The following is a 20,316-nucleotide window of genomic DNA, read 5'->3' as shown; positions in this document are numbered from 1 at the left end:
AAGGACAGACATGAATGAGTAGGGAAGGAGGGGAAAGTTACAATATCCTAATCTGTTGAAATTTACATAGAATGGGAAACACAATAAGGAGTAAAAGGGGTTCGTGAGTTTAATAGTCACAACAGAATGTAAGAATTAAAATGTGCCATATTACATATCAAACGCGTCTTGAAATAGAAAGGTTTTTAAAGTTTTCTCAAAGGATAAAAGATCTTTTTCAATTCTAATATAGTTAGGAAGGGAATTCCATAATGTAGGGGCCATAACGGAAAATATGTCATTTCTTCGTGTGCCAATGTCACATAGAAGGTTTTTTTTCTGTATGACCAATGATTGATACAACTTAATGCAAAAAGGCATGTGTAATAACGAGCCAAAAGTAGGTATCTGAGGTCTTTCTTCCTCCTATTTAGGAGATTTTTTTTGTGTCAAAACAACCAACAATCAAAATGTATGCTTTATAGACATTAAAAGTATAGGTGAACAAGAGTTTATTTTCCACACTTTTGTAGTTTGTTTTGACCAGTGGTTTTTCTTTTCTTATAGATTTTTTCTCCAAGAACGCGCCCAAATTTGTTTGAAACCTTAGTAAAAGAGGGGGTAAATGGTTTGTTTTTTTTGCCATATCATCTAAAACAGGACAGACAAAAAGGGAAGGAATAGCAAAGAATGCAAGAAGCAGAAAAACAACCCAAAAAAATTCTACAAGTGAAATGCTGCAAGGATGGTAAAAACCATTTCCTGTTCTGCCTTCAATTCCTCTTAAGCTTTGCTGTTCATTATTTCTAAGAAGGTCTGAACCATATGAGTCAGTCTCCAGCTCATAACATGCCAACCTCTAAAATAAGCAGAAGTCTACATTTCAGTTGCGACTGAGAGGACACGGACCAGGTAAGGTGGCTCTTCTGGTTAATATTGATTGTTAAAATTTCCAAGAGTTCATTTTTACTGTCTTAAGAGCCAGCTCTAAGGGAGCTTGAGCATTCCCAACATGGAAGAAGCTCCTTGACTGTGTCCAGGAAGGGACCATTTCCATTGCGTTTAGCACTCCCCCACCCCAATCATTTTGAAAAGCCGGCTGCTTCCAGACGGATTTCCTAGGACGTCAGGCTGCTCAGTGGTATAAATATCTGAATTTTTATTTATTTATTTATAACTTTCAAATACAATTCACAAGAATAACTCTTGCCAAGTGAAACACAGGAAAGAAAAATTATTCAAAGTAAAAATCATATAATATCCATATCTTAATATCCTTTCTTAGACCACAATAATAATGGGGGTAGTCATCGTATATATAAGGAGAAATTAATTACATAGTCAGTTAGGGAAAAAAGCTTAGCATGAATCAATGACTAAATTAATCTAAACAATCCCCTTTCCAATCATTCCTTGACGATTTTCTTGATATCTAGAAACTGTTTCAAATGTTCTGGAGAATAAAATGTATATTTAACACCCAAGTACCTAACCAGGCACTTACAGGGATACGCAAGAAAAAATGTAGCTCCCAACTTAATTGTCTCTTGATGTAATAAAAGAAAATCCTTTCTTCGCTCCTGAGTAGTTTCAGGATACAACCATATCTTCCGACCTCCAAATAACTTCTGAGAATTCTTGAAATATAATTCAAGATCATATTTGCGTCCTGTTCAAAAACAAAAGACACCAAATATCTGAATTTTGGACTAAAAAGCCAAAAAAATAGTCTTAAAGACATTTGGAGTATTGAGACAAAGCAGCAGATTTCTGCATCTCAATGGCCATGAATTTGGAATTGGAGGATGAGGTGTACAGCATCGACGGACTTGGTTTTCTTGTTACATAGATCTTTTTGGACCCCGGTTATGTTGCAAAGGTTGGACAGTTCTAAATCTAATATATGCTGGCACTGTCATCTTGATATAGGGACACTGGATCATTTGCTATATTATTGTCCCTTGATACTCAAAATTCTGGAAATCCATTTGGGGGTCAAATTATTACGTTATTGGAAGTTCCACCATCGCTATCATATGATATAATATTGTTTGGAACGATATTATTACCCAAGAAACCAATTAATGCGAATCTGAATAAATTGCTCCTCATCATGACAGGAGTAGCCGTGCAGCTGATAATGAAAAATTGGAAAAGTTGGGATAACTTAAATTATAGTTTCTGCTGGGAATCCTTATGTCAGATTTATAAGTTTGAAAACATTAATTCTATACAGAGGGGACACCATAGCAAATTCAAGGAAATTTAGGGCCCGTTAACAAAATATTGTAAGTTATGAATTATTGATATTATCTCCCTTTAATTCATGAAATATTTTTATACACATCCAGGAGGGGAGGAGGGGAGGGTTTAATAGCTGTATATTATGTGTTGGAATAGAGTGAAGTATGTTATATTACTTGATTTGTACATCTGTTTGCACTATGTATTTGATTTAAAAATGAATAAAGAATTTAAAAAAAAAGAAAAGCTGGCTGCTATGTTCACTGTTCATAATCAAGTTTCAAGTTTCAAGTTTATTAGAAATTTGATGAATCGCTTATACGTGAAATACTAACGTGAAATACTAAGCGAATTACATTAAAATCCAAATTTATACATACATTAAAATACAAATGAATGATTAGAGCAAATCGAAAAAGGGAGTAGACCTACAGACCAACAGACATAACTGATGTAGAGGGATGAGGGGATAAGGTTACAATATTAATAATTTTTAAAAAAAAGGAAAACAATAAAGGGAGACACATTAGGAAGGGTATCTCTTTTCTTTTTTTTTTTTTTTTGAAGGGTCTACTGCACTGTGACTTTTCCATTCAGAGTGTAAAAGCATCTTTAAAAAGGAAAGTTTTTAGATTAGTTTTGAAACGGCTAATATCTTTTTCGTCTCTTATATATTGAGGAAGAAAATTCCATACTTGGGGGGCTACAATCAAAAATATATCATGTCGTCTGGTGCCGATCACTTTTAAAGAAGGGATTACCAGGAGACCTTGGGTCGATGAACGAAGGGGGCGAGAAGAGTTATATGGAATAAGGATCCTGTTTATAAATTGCAGTTCGTTTGTGGATAAGGTTTTAAATACTAAAAGTAGAATTTTAAAGGTGGTTAATGGGAAGCCAGTGTGAGGCAACCAGAAAGGGGGTTACATGGTCATATTTTTTCCCATTGTGAATAAGTTTAACGGCAAGATTTTGAATTATCTGTAGACGTTTCTTTTCTTTTTGAGTAATGTTTAGTAATAATGAATGACAGTAGTCTAGCTTAGAAATAATAAGTGAATGTATAAGTATATTAAGAGATTTTGGTTCCAAGAACTTGGAAATAGAACAGATCAGACGTAAACGATAGAAACAAGATTTAAGTATGTTACTTATGTGCTCATGATAGGAGAAATTATCATCGATAGTGACTCCAAGTAATTTTAATGATGAAACTATAATATTTACATCTCTAGCTGCACTAATTGACTAATTGCAAAGACTTAATTGCGGTAACCTTAAAAGATCCAAAGGCTGTCAAGGAGTCTTTGGGATCCTGACTAGAATTCAGACATCAATACCACCCTCTTTAAAAGGGAGGGTGGGCTGCTGTTCTTTAAGAGAGAAAGGGATTTGATATATTGCCTTTCTACAGTTAATCATCAAAGTGGTTTACATATAGGTACTTGTTCTGTTCAGAGGGGAGGCTCACAACCTAAGCTTCTTCTCTTTTTCTTTTTTTTTTTAACCTAGGACAATGGAGGGTTAGGTGACTTGCTCAGGGTCAGAAGGAGCTGCAGTGAGAATCAGCCCCAGTTCCCTGGCCTCTGCACTTCTTCAGTCTATTCTGGTAAGCAGAAGATACCACTTTTATAAGGAATCTAATTGTCAATGATACACCGTAAAATGCTAACTTTGATATAAAGGGTGGCAACTACAGTTAAAAAAAAAATTATATTCTGCATATCCTACAATTCTATGTGGATTACAAATTATTCGGTTCATAGACAAAACCGCCGAAGACAAAGGCGCACGCCGACAACTGAGCGCAAGATGGAAGCGCGCACCGAAGAAAAAGAGTGTTTTTAGGGGCTCCGATGGGGGTTTTTGTTGGGGACCCCCCCACTTTACTTAATACTGATCACGGCGGCATGGGGGGGGTGGGGGGTTGTAACCCCCCTCATTATACTGGAAACTTAACTGTTTCCTTGTGTTTTAGGGAAAAAGTGAAGTTTTCAGTAAAATGTGGGGGGTTACAACCCCCCAAACCTCCCACAACGCCCCCACAACGCGATGCGATCTGTATAAAGTAAAGTGGGGGGTTCCCCCCCACACCCCCTGTCGGAGCCCTTTAAAACAGTCATTTTCTTCAGCGTGCGGCTCCGCGTTGCGCTCAGTTGTCTGCGCGCGCCTTTATCCCGGCGCACTTTTGACCTGACACCAATTATTCAGGTACTCAGGTATTTTCCCCTAACTGTCCTGGTGGACTCCCGCTCTATCTAATATGCCTGGGGCATTGGGGATTAAGTGACTTGCCAGGGTCACAAGAAGCAATGGAGGGATTTGAACCCACAACCAGAGGGTGCAGAGGCTGTAGCTCTAACCATTGCACCACACACTCCCTGTCCATACCCAGCTTTCCTCTTTAAGATCAGATCTTGGCTATTTTTTTTTTAATGTCACTACCCCCCGGCTGTTTATGTCTTCCTCTCTTTTGCCCTCAATCATGATTTCCTTGCCCTCTAGGCAGTGAAAAGTCTTAAGAAATCAGTCCCCGAATAAGTTAATCCGTCCTTAGTATCTGTGAGAACAGGGCTGCAAGGTCTCATTTTTCTCCTGACTAGATTTTCCATCTTCTCTGACAATCTTCAAAACTTCTTCTACCCTCATTCTTCTTCCCATATTCGCGTTGCTATAAATACATGTTTCAAGGACTACAGGCTAGAAAATAAAAAAATTGAAACTCTTAATGAATTTGTGGGGTTTTTAAAATGCCAGCCTTGTAATCAGCCGTTGGAGCCAAGTATGTGAGTGCCATGAGTGCTTGAAACCCCTCTCCCCCAAGTCCTGAGCAGCCCCCTTCACTGCGTACAGGAAGGGATAACTCGCTTTGTATCTAGCACCCCGTCTCTTTAGAAGAGTAGATTGTGAGACAGAGATAGCTCTCTGAGAATTTCGCCACACCTCCTTGGCGAAATGCTTGCTCTTCTTTTTTCTCATGCTGAAATTATTTGCCTTTCCTAGGGCCTCTTCAACTGAATTGCGTCATCAGTTGACACGTGAATTAATGTGTGCTGTTATTGCAAGAGCGTGGTCATTGTTACTGTGGTGGCACGACAGTGCATGCTATTTAATCTTTTAAATGCATGCTGTGTTGAGGGGGTTGGGAACTGAGATGATTACCAGTGGAGCATTGGTATGCTTGCTGCAATTAGCACGGGCTAGATTCACTAAACCTTCCGATCCTTCAGCAAAGGAAGAACTTGCTTGACGAACTTGCTGCACTTCTTTGAGGGAGTAAACAGGCAGATAAACAAGGGTGACCCGGTCGTCATTATATATCTGGAATTTCAGAAGGTGTTTGACAATGTTCCGCATGAATGACTACTTCGAAAAATTACAAGCCATGGAATCGAGGGTGAAATACTCACGTGGATTAAAAACTGGCTGGTGGTGCCTGGACCCGTGCTCTTCAACCTGTTTATAAACGACTTGGAAATTGGTACGACGAGTGAGGTGATTAAATTTGCGGACGATACAAAGTTATTCAGAGTACTGAAGACGCAGGAGGATTGCGAAGACCTGCAGCGGGACATAAACACGCTCGAGAAATGGGCCGCGACATTTCAAATGAGGTTTAACGTGGATAAGTGCAAGGTGATGCATGTAGGTAACAAAAATCTTATACACGAATACAGGATGTCCGGTGCAGTACTTGGAGAGACCCCCCAGGAAAGAGACTTGGGAGTACTGGTCAACAAGTCAATGAAGCTGTCCACGCAATGTGCAGCGGCGGCGAAAAGGGCAAACAGAATGCTAGGAATGATTAAGCAGGGGATCACGAACAGATCGGAGAAGGTTATCATGCCTCTGTACCGGGCCATGGTACGCCCTTACCTGGAATACTGCGTCCAGCACTGGTCATCTTACATGAAGAAGGACACAGTACTACTCGAAAGGGTCCAGAGAAGAGCAACTAAAATGGTTAAGGGCTGGAGGAGTTGCCGTACAGCGAGAGTTAGAGAAACTGGGCCTCTTCTCCCTCGAAAAGAGGAGACTGAGAGGGGACACGATAGAAACATTCAAGATACTGAAGGGAATAGACTTAGTAGATGAAGACAGGTTGCTCATCCTCTCCAAGGTAGGGAGAATGAGAGGGAACTCTCTAAAGTTAATAGGGGATAGATTCCATACAAACGTAAGGAAGTTCTTCTTCAGCCAGAGAGTGGTAGAAATCTGGAACGCTCTTCCGGAGGCTGTTGTAGAGGAAAACACCCTCCAGGGATTCAAGAAAAGGTTAGACAAGTTCCTGCTGAAACAGAACGTATGCAGGTATGGCTAGTCTCAGTTAGGGCACTGGTCTTTGACCTAAGGGCCGCCGCGTGAGCGGACTGCTGGGCATGATGGACCACTGGTCTGTTCCAGCAGCGGCAATTCTTATGATCTTATCCTGTACCAACGATCACAAAACCAGTTTTACTGGTTTTGAGATCGTTCCCTGACCCGATTCACTAAACTGCTGGCCTATCAATCTCCCATCCGATCCAATCCTCCCATGCATTAGCAAAATCCCATGTAAAATAGCCAAGCGACTGATTCACTAACAATTGCTTGGCTATTTTGCATCGTTTTTTACTATTATAAATCCTGACTACTGCAAACCTGTCGATAACTGTGTTACCAATTATATAGCAAACGGATCTTTCTACATAAAATCCAACCCAATAGATAAATATTAACAAGCTAATAGGGTTACCAGATATTAAATCATTTATTTATATGAAATCCAAAATGGCCAACATTTTGGATTTCATATAAATTAAGTATTTAATATCCGGTAACCCTATTAGCTTGTTGATAACTGTGTTACCAACAGATCTGCCTGTTGTGTTTTTAAAAAAATTTTTAATAGCACTGATATTTTGAATGTATTACATATGCAAAATATCAGCCCGATTAAAAAAATATTTAAAAAGCCCTCCCCCAACAAAGTGCACCCTGCCGCCTCCCACCGCTGTCACAGCTGCCCGCCACTGCCCGCTGCCCTTAGGCTGCTTCCTAAGGAAGTCCCTGATTGGCTCAGGCACCTCAGGCCCCTCCCAAGGGAGTAACCTGAGGCGCCTGAGCCAATCAGAGCCTTAGGCCCCTCCCCATGCATCACATAATGCACCAGGGCAGGACCTAAGGCTGCAGACATGTCGCTGGAGTCATAGGAGCAGGAGGGACTGAGCACCCCTCCCGCTCCCTTACAGGTACAGTGAGAGGGGTGGGGAATGGGAATGAGGAGGGGGCATCCATGGCAGGAGGGAGTCGGCATCTCTCCTGCCATTTGTTTTTTGGTGGGGTGGCACCAAGTTAGGTGCCGATGAGTGGAAATTTTTTCCTTTCAACATTTTGAGCTCTAAAGAGACTGACACCCATTGAAAAGACCTTGTCTTTTTGAACTTACTGTTTGGTTTTCTGATGAAATAGTGAAACGTGGCACGTCGAGGCCATAGTAACATAGTAGATGACGGCAGATAAAGACCCGAATGGTCCATCCAGTCTGCCCAACCTGATTCAATTTAAATTTTTAAATTTTTTCTTCTTAGCTATTTCTGGGCAAGAATCCAAAGCTTTACCCGGTATTGTGCTTGGGTTCCAACTGCCAAAATCTCTGTTAAGACTTACTCCAGCCCATCTACACCCTCCCAGCCATTGAATCCCTCCCCAGCCCATCCTCCACCAAACGGCCATATACAGACACAGATCGTGCAAGTCTGCCCAAGAACTTTGCTTTACAGATAAGTTTTTTGTTTGTATTTCTTGATGCTTTTGCACAACAGCACTTTATTATTGCTTGAGGGTATAGCAATGATTGGGTGGTGAGGTTTTTTTGGGGAACAAGTTCCCCTTTTTCCTCCATGTCTCTGACCACAACCCTCTGATTAGAAACATTTAAGTGTTATTTACCTTACACTATAACAACAAAAACGTTATGAAAGCGTGTTATGTAATTTAATTTATGTGATTTTTTTCACGTTTTCCTTTTGGATTATATTTTTTCCTCCTTTTATCGTTTTTGATTTAGTTTGTAGAATCTGGCCTAATAAGTGCAAACCTCAACCACTCTTCAGTAAAAGGGCCCTTTAGCTGGTAGGATATTATACACTTCTCCCTCCGTATTTGCGATTTCAGCAATCGTGGTTTCAATTATTTGCGGTTTTTAGCTTGCTGGCTCCTCTCCCCCAAAATTACGTCAACATGCATAGAGAAAATCGTTGAGGTAATTGAGGCCAGCAGTGTGCTAGATTTTAAGAAAAGATGGGATTGGCATGTGGGATCTCTTCATGGAGGTAGTTAGGGGGTGGGCCATTAGTGTGGGCAGACTAGACGGGCCGTAGCCCTTTTCTGCCGTCATGTTCTATGTTTCTATGTTTCCCAGCACTTTCTTCACCGTTTTGCCTCTCGTTCAGAAAACAGTGAATAACATATGAAAAAGTTATTTGTGGTTTTTCTGTATTTGCGGTTCTGTTAATCCCCTATCACAGCGAATACGGAGGGAGAAGTGTAGTCTGTTGTAGCCATTGACTCCTGCTTTCTTCAGCCCAAAGCTGGTGGCCCTTCATCCAGGTACTTACTAGGGTTAGCATGTGAGTTCCACCAAACTCAGGCCCTTCCAGGCCAGCATTCCTTCTGCATGTTGCGAACAAAAGTGTGAAAACGACACTGACAGTTGAGACTGTGCTTTTTTCTTCATCCTAAGGGTGCGATGCCATGCTGTTGAGTTTGAGCTCCATTTCATAACCACTGACATCACAGCCTTTTATTTTGCATCGGTTTCCATTCCCTTGGCCAGCAACGTCCATCAGCATATAAAGGTTTACTTTCCTCTCTTTCCAGTAGCGCAGAGTATGCTGGTGAGGTCTGTCATCCTTTTCACATTCTGAAGGGATAAGTACTAGGGCTCTACACTCACCCCCTCTTTTACTAAGGTGCGTTAATCGAATTAGCGCGAGCTAAACGCTAACGCGTCCATAGACTAGTATGCACGCGTTAGCATTTAGAGTGCACTAATCGGTTAGCGACCTTAGTAAAAGAGGGCCTTAGTGCACTATTAATTCAATTCATTTATGATTACCTAAAATTTTTAACTTCCCTGAAGTGTCCAGCATTGCTTTCTCTCCCCTTGCCTACCCTGCTGTCCAGCATCTCTTCTCCCAACTCCCCGCATTTACCTTAAGAGGCTTGGCTCTTCATGGGGGTTGCAGTCAGAGGCAGCAATTCCCACATGCTGTCTGAGGCTGACCCCGGAAGCCTTCCCCTTCCTGTGTACTGCCCCAACTTCCTGTTTTGCCTTTGCATACCATGATTAAGCACGATTGTCCCGGGAACAAAATAAGTACCTGTATATAATATGAAAATCGCTTTGATTGTAACTAGAGAATGACATGGTGGCGGTTTACCCGCGGCCACCGCATTTTAGCCGCGGGTCACCCGCTGAAAACGGGGAAGAAAACTAGCAGTCGATGCGGCGACGGGGACAAGGCCATTCACCGCCCGCGCGGCGGTGAATGGTCTTGTCTCCGCAGTGAGGTATCAAGGATCGCGCGGTCCCCGCAGCCACCGCCCGCCCCCCCGGAGCATTTAGCCCGCTCCCTCCCTCCACCTCACCTTAAATTTCGAGTTTTCCGGCTTCCTTTTTTCCGAGCCGCACGTGTTCAAAAATCCGTGCACGCGCGGCTGCGCGAGTTAATCAATCTTCTCCTCTGACGCAACCGGAAACAGGAAGTTGCAGGAGAGGAGAAGTTTGATTGACTCGCGCAGCCGCGCGTGCACGGATTTTTGAACATGTGCGGCTCGGATAAAAGGAAGCCGGAAAACTCGAAATTTAAGGTGAGGTGGAGGGAGGGAGCTGGCTAAATGCACGGCTTTTTGAACGCGTGCGGCTAGGGAAAAAGGAAGCCGGCAAACTCGGAACGAATATAAGGTGAGGTGGAGGGAGGGTAGGGGCTGCTGGACCATTCTTCATTACTTTGCCATACTAATTCCATTCTATGTTAGGTGCCACGGACTCAGATTCGAGTCCTAGCGATGATGAGTTAAAGATCCCAACAGATGCTGCGGGGACGGTGACAGGGCGGTGAATGGGATGGCAGTGGCGGTGACGGGGCGGTGAAAGGGATGGCAGTGACGGTGACAGGGCGGTGAATGGAATGGCGGTGACGGGGCGGTGCAGAGGATGGTGGGCCGGTGACGGGGACAGATTTTTTCCCCGTGTCATTCTCTAATTGTAACCACAGAAGTCCCATCGCCTTTCCCTTAATTGTGCGATTAATCACAATTAAAATATTTAATCGTTGCCCACCCCTAGTAAGTACTCATAAATCTCGTTGGAGGGCATAGGTTCAGTTCTTTCAGCATCTGACAGAAAAACTGGCTACGCACAAATGCAGTAGAAAAACTCATGCTCTGTTCAATTTCCCTTCTGTAACAGGTTGTAAAAGCAAGAAATTCCTAAATCACTCTTTAGCATCTCAGGCAGCTTCTCATGAAAAAGAATTTCGATCATTGTTGCTCACAGCTGTTTCTTACAGACATTTTAGAAAACAGCTAAAAACCTATCTTTTCTCCAGATACCCGACTAGCTGACTCATTCAAATATATGATTATGTTTAATGTTTATAATTTTTTGTAACCCACGTAGAACTCTTTGGTAACGCAATCTATAAGTATAATGTTATGTTATGTTCAACAACTTTTCTCCGATGTGGAAGCCATGAATATTCTCCATCCAAGACAATCTAACTTTCATTCAGGACATAGCACTCAGACTCGTATAATAGCATCTTATATCGGTGAAATACATAGTAATTTAGGCATGGGTCCAATCTTTTGATATTATTGACTCTCTAGACGACTATGCTTAAGCACAAGTTTATCTCAATTTTTAGATTCTTTTTATTTTAGTTCAATATTTTTTTTATATTAAATTTTGCAGGATAATACAACAATTTCAGCATGGAAAAAGTACATGTATAGAAAAAATACATAAAACCGTATTTTGGCATAGATTCTCTTAATAATTTTTAATTTTTGAACTAGGATCTTGTCTGAATGGGTCCTGCCTTAGCAATCATTACTGGAGTTGTTGAAACAAGCTCGTGTTTACAAATTGCTTAGACTTGGGATGTCCAAAATTCTGCGATTAATCAAAAATTTAATAAGCATTAATATAAGTTGAAAATTGCACTGTACTGTACCTGTGTGGTGGTGTTTGCTTGCAGTTCATGTGGTTCATTTGGCATTTGCGCAAAAGTCTGCCTTTTTTGCAGCAGTTCCTCGCCTGTGGAATTCTCGCCCAGTTATGATTCGTTCCGAGCTATCCTATGTAAAATTCAGATCAATGGTTAAGACTAACGTGACCATTAATTTTTTTTTTCTCAAAATGGGACAGGAAGTGACGTCAGAGAAAGAGCCGACGCTGGCGAGAGCTGCAGGTTAGGCGTTCCTGCTCGCACCAGGAACGTTAAAGCGGTACGGGGAAAGGGGCACTCCCGTGCACAGTAGTGGGGGAGCAGAGAGGAGGACAGGTGCCAGCGCCCCTACCAAGATGGCGCCCGGGGCAGACTGCCTTCCACCGCCTCCTTACTATGTCTCTGGCAACAGACAGGGAGTTGGAAAGAATTCCACGAGTCATGCTTTCCTTGCTTTCCCTACTTGTTTTTAAGTGCAGCTTTTTTTTCCCCATTTAATAATGCATTTATGCGGTTGTAACATCCTATTTGGCACGCAGAAGTTAAAAATGTTAGTTTAGCCTCCAGCTATGATGGGATGTCTTTCTGATAATCACAGAGGATATGCTTATCTTTTTCCCCTCATTAAACATTATTCAGAGCCTTTTCAGCCTAATTTTCCAGATTCTTGGTGATTCATTAATCATTATTATACCGCTTACCCAGAAGTCAAATTATGTATCTGCTTCATTTTCGTTAATTAGATCTTTGACCTCAAGACTGTCAGGCATTATTATGAATAATTGGTCGGGGGAAGTACGAGCGTTAATATTCATCAGCAAGGACTATGTTGCCATCAAAATGATTGCATCGGAATGCTTTCTAACGGTGTCACCACGAGGATGGTGGCGTCTATCAGTTTCTTGTCTTTGTCTCTGTTATGCAGTCGATTCATCTATGATCGGGATCCACATCAGTTTCCTAGGAATAAAAACTCACAACTTAAAGTTTTATCAAGGTTGTTCACCGTTGTACCTAGAACAAGCTGAAAACAGCACACACGAAGTTCTCTTTCTGCTTGAAACAGTCAGGTGTAATTTTACTAAAGGGGATGGGACTTGATGTACTGCTTTTTCTGTGTCCAGTCAGTCCAGAGAAAGGCTACTAAAATGGGCCATGCTCTTTGTCACAAGGCGTATGGGTAGGTTTCCTTTTGGAAAATCTGGAACCCATAGCCCCGCCCACCAGCCCGCCTAGGTACGCCCACCCCCTGCCCTAATCCCGCCCCCAAGCCCGCCCTAGCCCCGCCCCCGCTGCTCGCTCTTGTCAGGCAGGGAGGAAGTCCGCGCACACGCGGCCGTCACACGATGATGTCACGCGCACGTGCAGACTTCCTCCCTGCTCGACACAGCTTTTCAAAACCCGAACAAACTGCCAGGTTTTGAAAAGCCATCCAGACCCCCGGACAAGTCCTCAAAAGGATGTCTGGTAACCCTACGTATGGGGACAGACTTACAGATTAGAGAATGACATGGTGACAAAACTCATCACCGTTCCCGTCCCCGCGGATAACCACGGGAAACCATTTTCATGTCATTCTTTAAGGAGAGAGGGAAGAATCAGAGTATGAATGGCCACAACCACTGACCCGCAAGCTTTGCTTTGAAGAATGCTGGTGTAGAAGAACTGAGGTTGAGAATGACAGTCTCTGGTATCCAGAGCAGATATTGTGATGTCATAATGCCTCCTTCCACCAGTGCCTAAGAGCCAATCACATCAGTGATGTCACAATGGCTTCATTATCCTTGGCTCCCATAAGAATCAGAGTATGAATGGCCACAACCACTGACCCGCAAGCTTTGCTTTGAAGAATGCTGGTGTAGAAGGACCGAGGTTGAAATAGACACTAGAAAATGACATGGGATTATTTCCAGTGGTTATCTGCGGGGACGGGAACGGTGATGAATTTTGTTACCGTGTCATTCTCTATTACAGATCTCAATATGAATACTTTGGAGAAAAGGCGGGAGAGGGAAGATATCATAGAGACATTTAAATACCAGCTTAGCATAAATGCCTCCAGTTACGGTACATGGGGTTGACGTGCCACTGGGGCTTGTGCACATCTGAGAAGCTGAAATCAATGCCATTGGTATTTTTACTACAAAGTGGACAGGTTTCAGCGGAGATGTCAGACTAACGATGTGCCATCCATCTGGGCAGCAGCAGCTGGGCAGGGTTGGAGACGGAGGATTGCGCTTGATGCGACAACAGTGGCAGCATCGAATTTATACTGCGCGGAAGAAAGGCCCGGCAATCTACTTCTGTATTCTGCCAAGAAAACATGATGATGGTGAGACATAAAGGATCGACATATAGTGCTGGAAGATGGTCCCCTAGGTCAGAAGGCACTCACGATTCTGATAGGGAAGAGCTGACCTTCTCCCAGCGTATACCCAGTGCTTATGAAGCAGACGGAACAAAGCCACCAGGACATCCTGATGCTGATGTTGCTGGACAGAAAACAAAACACAAACTGCAGACTATGTATAGGATGCAAGCATTGTTTATTAAACCAATCAAAAAATGCAGTGAATATACAACCTTATTACCTACCAAGGGACCCGACATGGTCCATGTTTCGGATAACACGCCTTCCTCAGGGGTCCATGGTGGTTAAGGTATGAAACAAAGCGCTTGTTTGATATCTTTTTTGCGGTATGCTTCATACCTTAACCACCATGGACCCCTGAGGAAGGCGTGCTATCCGAAACACGGACCATTTCGGGTCCCTTGGCTGGTAATAAGGTTGTATATTCACTGCATTTTTTATTGGTTTAATAAACAATGCCTGCATCCTGTACATAGTCTGCAGTTTGTGTTTTGTTTTTTGCCCGCTGCTTGGTTAACTGCAGACCACGTTGGATTCCTTTTTTGTGCTTTTCGATGTTGCTGGACAGAACAAGGAGATCCGAAGTTGTAAAGGTATTCTCAACATAGGAACTGAGATTCCAAGTGTGCTGCGGCACACTAAGGAGAAAGAGAGGTGCCTGCCAGCTGACATGCCTACGCTGTACGGTGCCAGAACTGCTTAGTGGTGCCCAATTCGCCGAAAGCCTGCATGTTTCCCACTTCTAATTACAGCAGCCTGTAGAGGATCGCCAGTGCTGTAGCGAACCTAGCATGCTGCCAACGACCTCTACAGCATGTTCCCTCCGTCGTGGTCCCACCCCTCGTCTGATGTCAGGGGTAGGACCGCGGCAGAGGGAACATGCTACAGAGATCGATGGCAGCTTGCTAGGTTCACTACAGCAGGCTGCCGTAATTAGCTTTAAAGGTGAGACCGGGAGGCCAGGGGGGAAGCCGGAGGATGCTAGAAAGAAGGGGAAAACATACAGGCCTTCGCGGGGCCCCCTGGTGTAAAAGTACATGGAGGGAGGGAGGGAAGGGGGGGGGGGTCCAAATAGACGTGCATATGCCAGCCTGAGGGTGGGGTGGGGTTGGGGGAGGGAAGGAAAGAAAATTGTTGCAGGAGGAGTGAGAGTGATGAAAGAGGGAGAAATGGACATGGGGTGGAGGAGAGAGAGAAATGGTGCATAGGGAGAGAGCATGTTGGGTTGGGGGTGGGAAGGAGGGATGCCACTTGAGAGAAGAGGCAAGGAGAGAGAGAGTAAGCATGCAGTAGGCAGAAAGTGTTGGACTTAAGGAGAGGGCGAGATGGATGAGGAGGACAGAAAGGAGGGAAGGAGAAATGTCACACTTGGGGGAAGGGGGGAGAGGGCAGAGAGTGAAAAGTTGGACTCATGGAGAGAAGTTGGTTGGGGGAGGCAAGGAGGACCGGAGGAGAAGCAGCACACAGGAGGAATATGCAGACCTTAGCGGCCAAAACATGAATCGTGTCAAGTCTTTTTTAATGTCATCCATTGGTTTCTGTAATAAAGGCATTTAAATGCGACGCTCGCCATCCAGTTTGTCTGTCTCCATCGCTGTTGCCTATTTTCAAGCACTATTTATAAAATCTGGCCCTATGAGTAGATTGCAAGGGTGGAGGGTGATTTGGACAGAGCTTGGAAAGAACTAAGGTCCTGTTTACGTATTCCCCATTTCAGAAATAAAATGCACATATATGACTCCACACATCAATTGGGATTTACACTGCTCCTTTGTACATATAAAGGGTTACCAGATGTCCAGGTTTCTCCAGACATGTCTTCTTTCTAAGGGCTCCATTGGGCGTCTAGGCGCTTTAAAAAAAAAAAATTCTGCTATTGTCTGGAATTTGGCTAGCAAGAAGAAATATGCACGGGGCCACTCTGCTGTGACTGTCGGTTGTGCCGGACCTCTGCCCCAGAACAGGAACTGATATCAGAGGGGACAGAGGACCGGCACAGCCAACAGCAAATGTCTCAGCAGAGCGGGCTTGTGTCAGAAGCAGCCGCAGGAGGAGGAAACAGCTGAGCCGAGCCTATGAGGAAACGAGCTACTATTGTTCGGGCTTTGGCGCCTTCATTTTTCATTTTAAAATGCTTTTCTTTTCAGCTTAAGATAGGCGGCATTTACATAATACGGGCCTTTGTGCTGTTCTAAGTGATACAATAAATGTTGGTCAAGGCGAGTGATTAGATCAAGCTGAAAGCACCATAATTGTTTTCCTGTAATTTGCCCTGGAAATGAGTTTGGTTGCCTGATTACTCGAATGAATGCTCCCAAATAAAGGTCAGCAAACAAAAGGAATGATATAAAATGACACCTTTTTAGTGGACTGACTTAATACACGCAAAGGCTGATTCTGAGCATTTGATTAGGAAATGGAACGGGTTGTGCACAAATTTCAAATTATTTTATGAAAGGCTTGCTGTGTGTGGAGCTTTTAATAAAATATAAGAACATAAGAACTGCTATCTCCGGATCAGACCTTCGGTCCATCAAGTCCGGTGATCCGCACACGCCCAGGTGTACACCTGGCATAATTTTAGTCACCCATATCCCTATATGCCTCTCGTAAGGAGATGTGCATCTAGTTTGCTTTTAAATCCTAGAACGGTGGATTCCGCAATAACCTCCTCCGGGAAAGCATTCCAGGTGTCCACCACTCGTTAGGTGAAGCAGAACTTCCTGATATTTGTCCTGGACTTGTCCCCCCTCAGCTTCAGTCCATGACCTCTTGTCCGTATCACATTGGAGATTGTAAATATTTTTTTTTATCCTGCTCTATTTTGTCGATTCCTTTCAGTATTTTGAAAGTCTCGATCATATCCCCTCGCAGTCTCCTCTTCTCAAGGGAGAACAATCCCAGTCTCTTAAGTTGTTCCTCGTATTCCAAGTTCTCCATATCTTTTATTAGCTTCGTTGCTCGTCTCTGCACCCTCTCCAGCAGTTTTATATCCTTCTTTAGGTAGGGAGACCAATGTTGGACACAGTATTCCAAGTGTGGTCTGACCATTGCTCTATAAAGCGGCATTATAACTTTCTTCGATCTACTCGTAATTCCTTTCTTTATCATGCCTAAGAATGCAGGGAAGTCCACATGAAATTTGTGCACATCCAGCAGGAACCATTACTAATTCAGAAACCCTGAGACAGAATATCCCATATTATTTAACTGCAGCTCATAAGAGCTGTAAGCCTGCTAAGTCGCTGTCTGAAGGAGAGGATTGGTTAATAATTCCTAGGGTTACATCTGGATTTCTCCGGATAGGTCCTCAAAAGGACATGATATATCTATATATCAATGTACGCCAAAATCATTTTTAAAATTCCATTCCAACACTTTGTCCGTGTTTTGAAAAGTTGTGTCAGGCAGGGAGGAAGTCCGCGCATGTGCAGCCATCACGGGATGACATCACACGCACACATGCGTGCGCATGACTTCATGGTGTGATGGCCGTGCATGCGCAGACTTCCTCCCAGCCCGACAAGAGCAGGCAGCGGGGGCAGAGCTAGGGTGGGCTTGGAGGGTGTAACTAGACGGGCCTAGGGGCGGGGCTAGGGGTCCCGATTTTCCGAAAGGAAAATCTGGCATCCCTAATAATTCCATCCTTGAAAAAGTTCATTTTGAAGAAGGGGAAAAAAATGTACCTTTTCTATTGCAAAATGAGAATTAGTGACAAATTAGACAGTAGCTTTGGAGTGAAGGATTAGCATAGTCAGTGCCGGATTTACCTATATGCTAAATAAGCTACCGCTAAGGGCCTCACGAAAGTTTGGAATTTTGGAGGGGGGGAGGGGTAGAGTTATCAGATTTTATGCATGTAAAATCCAGACCCATAGACCTACTCCCAGGCCCACTCAGTTCTAACCATCCGTGCCCCATTATGCCCACACCATGCCCCAGTCTGGCTCATAGCCCTGCCCCCTCAGCCTGCTCTTCTTGGTCAGAAGGGCATCCGCGGAGGCGATGACATCACGGGCATGCGCGAGTGCAGGTGATATCACCGCATTACATCCACACGTGTGCGGATGCCCCGCTCAACGCAATCTCCTTTTCAAAACCCGGACAAAGTGCTGGGTTTTGAAAAGTCGTCTGATGCCCGGACATGCCCGGGGGGGGCTCTGAAAATGTTATGTGGCTTTTTATTAAACTTATTTAAATGTTTGAGAGGTGGAATTAGTTTCATCTGTACTTTTATAATAGCTTCATTCGTACGTAATGAATTTAAGTAACACTTTAAACACAAATGTTCTGTTTTCAGGCTTATCTGTTTTCTGATTTTGCAAACAAGTTCATTATTTCTTATATTAATAAAAGTGATTCAAATTACTAGTTTTGTCAGCGTTATCTATATCTATGTATCAATGTACGCTAAAATTATTTTAAAAATTCCATTTATGTATCGTTTCTATGGTATACGATGTGGTGTAACTTACGTATTAACAAGGGGCCTCACCAAGTCTAAATTTGTCACTGACTATGATTTTTAGTGCACACTAAGCATTTGCTAAATGGTAATGTGTGCATGCCTAGCGCACCTTTGTAAAAGAGGCCCTGAGTCTAGCGCAGTGGCCTGAGACCCTGGGGAACAGGGTTTGATTTCCACTGCAGCTCCTCGAGACTCTGGGTAAGTCACTTAACCCTCTATTAGCTCAGTTACAAAATAAGCACCTGCTTTGCTTGTAACCACAGAAAGGTGGTATATCAAGTCCCATTTCCTTCCCTTTGGGAACTCATACTTCCTGATATTCAACATAAGTGGGTAATAACAACCAACCACGTAACTCATGTCTTGGCAGCTAACGCAGTATTTAACTGGTTTTTGCCCAAAAAAACAAGGCGGTGATATGTGAGCTAGGGTTACCAGATTTTCCAAACGGCCAAGGATCGGGCGCGATCGTGCAGGTTAGTGAATCTAGCCCCAAGTCCTTTAGAGAATTGTGCCTAGTGGTGCCTAAGTCCTTCTCTACCCCTAGACATGCCTACTTTGCACTAGGTGACACTAGGCACCATGAAATAGGCATCTACCTTTTGTATAATCACGCCTAAGAAAATAGGCGCCTATCTAGTGGAGTATTAGGGGGGTGTGGGTGGGGGGGGGCAGTTCTACCCGGCACAGGCTTCCTAAGAGCTTGGCACCCCTCCTCCCCCCCCCATGCTCCTCTCCTTGCTATGCGCGTGCCCCTTGCCTTCATCTGTATCTTTTTTACTTCCCTGGCACAAGGTTGCTGCTCACATCAGCACAGGCGCACTATCTGATGTCACTTCTGGGACCCGTGCCTAGGAAGTGACATCAACACGCAAGCCGACACCATCGTGGGCATGCTGCGTATGCCGGAGAAGTTAAAAAGGGAAGGGGGCCCGCATGTGGCAGGGGGGAGCACGGGGGAGGGGTGCCACCGCTGCAGGCGCTGCTCACCCTTATTATGCCACTGACTGGAAGACTGGGCATCAACATGGCCGATGTTTAATGTGAGCGCGTGCAAAGTGATGCAGGTGGGAAAGAGGAAGCCGAACTATAGCTACGTGATTCAGGATTCCAAGCTAGGAGTCACATCCTAGGAAAAAGGATCCAGGTGCCATCGTTGAGCGTAGGTGTCAGAATAGGGGATCTAGGTGTCAGAGCCGTCCACAAACATGGCTGCTGTGAGTTCCTGCTGTCATCTCGCGAGACCACGGGAACCCGCAGCAGCCATTTTTGTGGATGTCTCTGCACAGGGCAGGAGCGTAGGACAATCGCTACTGCCCTGCTTCACCGCTAGACCACCAGGTAAGGTGTAGAGAGGTCCGGGAGGCGGGAGAGAGGTGGGGTGATTCCGGGTTTAGAAAACTACGAATAACCAAAGTCGCAGGTCCTTGAGTATCCTAATAAATTCATGTGAACCGTTCTGAACTCCCCTGGGAGAACGGTATAGAAAATTGAAACTCACTAATGTCACATCCATATAGTAAGGATATGTTTAGTAATAGAAAAGAGTCAGCACATTTTTCCTCTATTCTGGTACGCTTGAGAGGGAGAGCTGGTGTAATGACTAAGACATTGTCAAAGGTTTAGATGTTCCACGATTTAAAATGAAGACTCTCTCTGTCTCAAGAGAGAGAGAAAGTCAATATTCAGCCAAGGTGGTTAGTGCATTTTTAAAAAAATGCTAGTTGTTGCAGGCAGTCCCTGGGTTAAGAACGAGTTATTTTTTAAAGCTGTTCTTAAGTTGGATTTGTATGTAACTCAGAACCTGAAGTTTTTAAGGTTCTTGCTGCTTACATCTGCTCCCAGCTGACAAAAGGATCAACTGTCCCTACCTGTGTTCCCTGTAAGGTACAGCATGCATAACCATATACTGTTCTTAATGTGGCCATGCATCATTCCTGAATCTGCTGCAGGAGAAGTGTACGAGTCTGTGCCACTGGAAATACTGCTCAGTGAAATCAAATGATGCTGCAACTGCGTTCTTAAGCACGAGTCATACT

The 20,316-nt window shown here is 43.8% G+C and overlaps 1 protein-coding gene across 2 annotated transcripts in view; it reads left to right on the top strand.

The window, feature by feature from the left end:
• Positions 1-798: 798 nt before the first annotated feature.
• CMKLR1 (chemerin chemokine-like receptor 1) overlaps positions 799-20,316 on the top strand; it is a 54,725-nt gene continuing 35,207 nt past the window's right edge. Inside the window, exons 1-2 of one of the 2 annotated variants that reach the window (XM_033956257.1) lie at positions 799-891; positions 3,736-3,832. The gene's annotated coding sequence lies outside the window, so the exon portion shown is untranslated. The remainder of the gene's footprint in view (positions 892-3,735; positions 3,833-20,316) is intronic. The other variant, XM_033956258.1, reaches the window with a different exon arrangement.

Source organism: Geotrypetes seraphini, chromosome 8, assembly GCF_902459505.1.
Source record: "Geotrypetes seraphini chromosome 8, aGeoSer1.1, whole genome shotgun sequence".
NCBI lineage: Eukaryota > Metazoa > Chordata > Amphibia > Gymnophiona > Dermophiidae > Geotrypetes > Geotrypetes seraphini.
The sequence above is the reverse complement of the archived record's forward strand: the minus strand, read 5'-3'. Positions and strand labels throughout refer to the sequence as shown.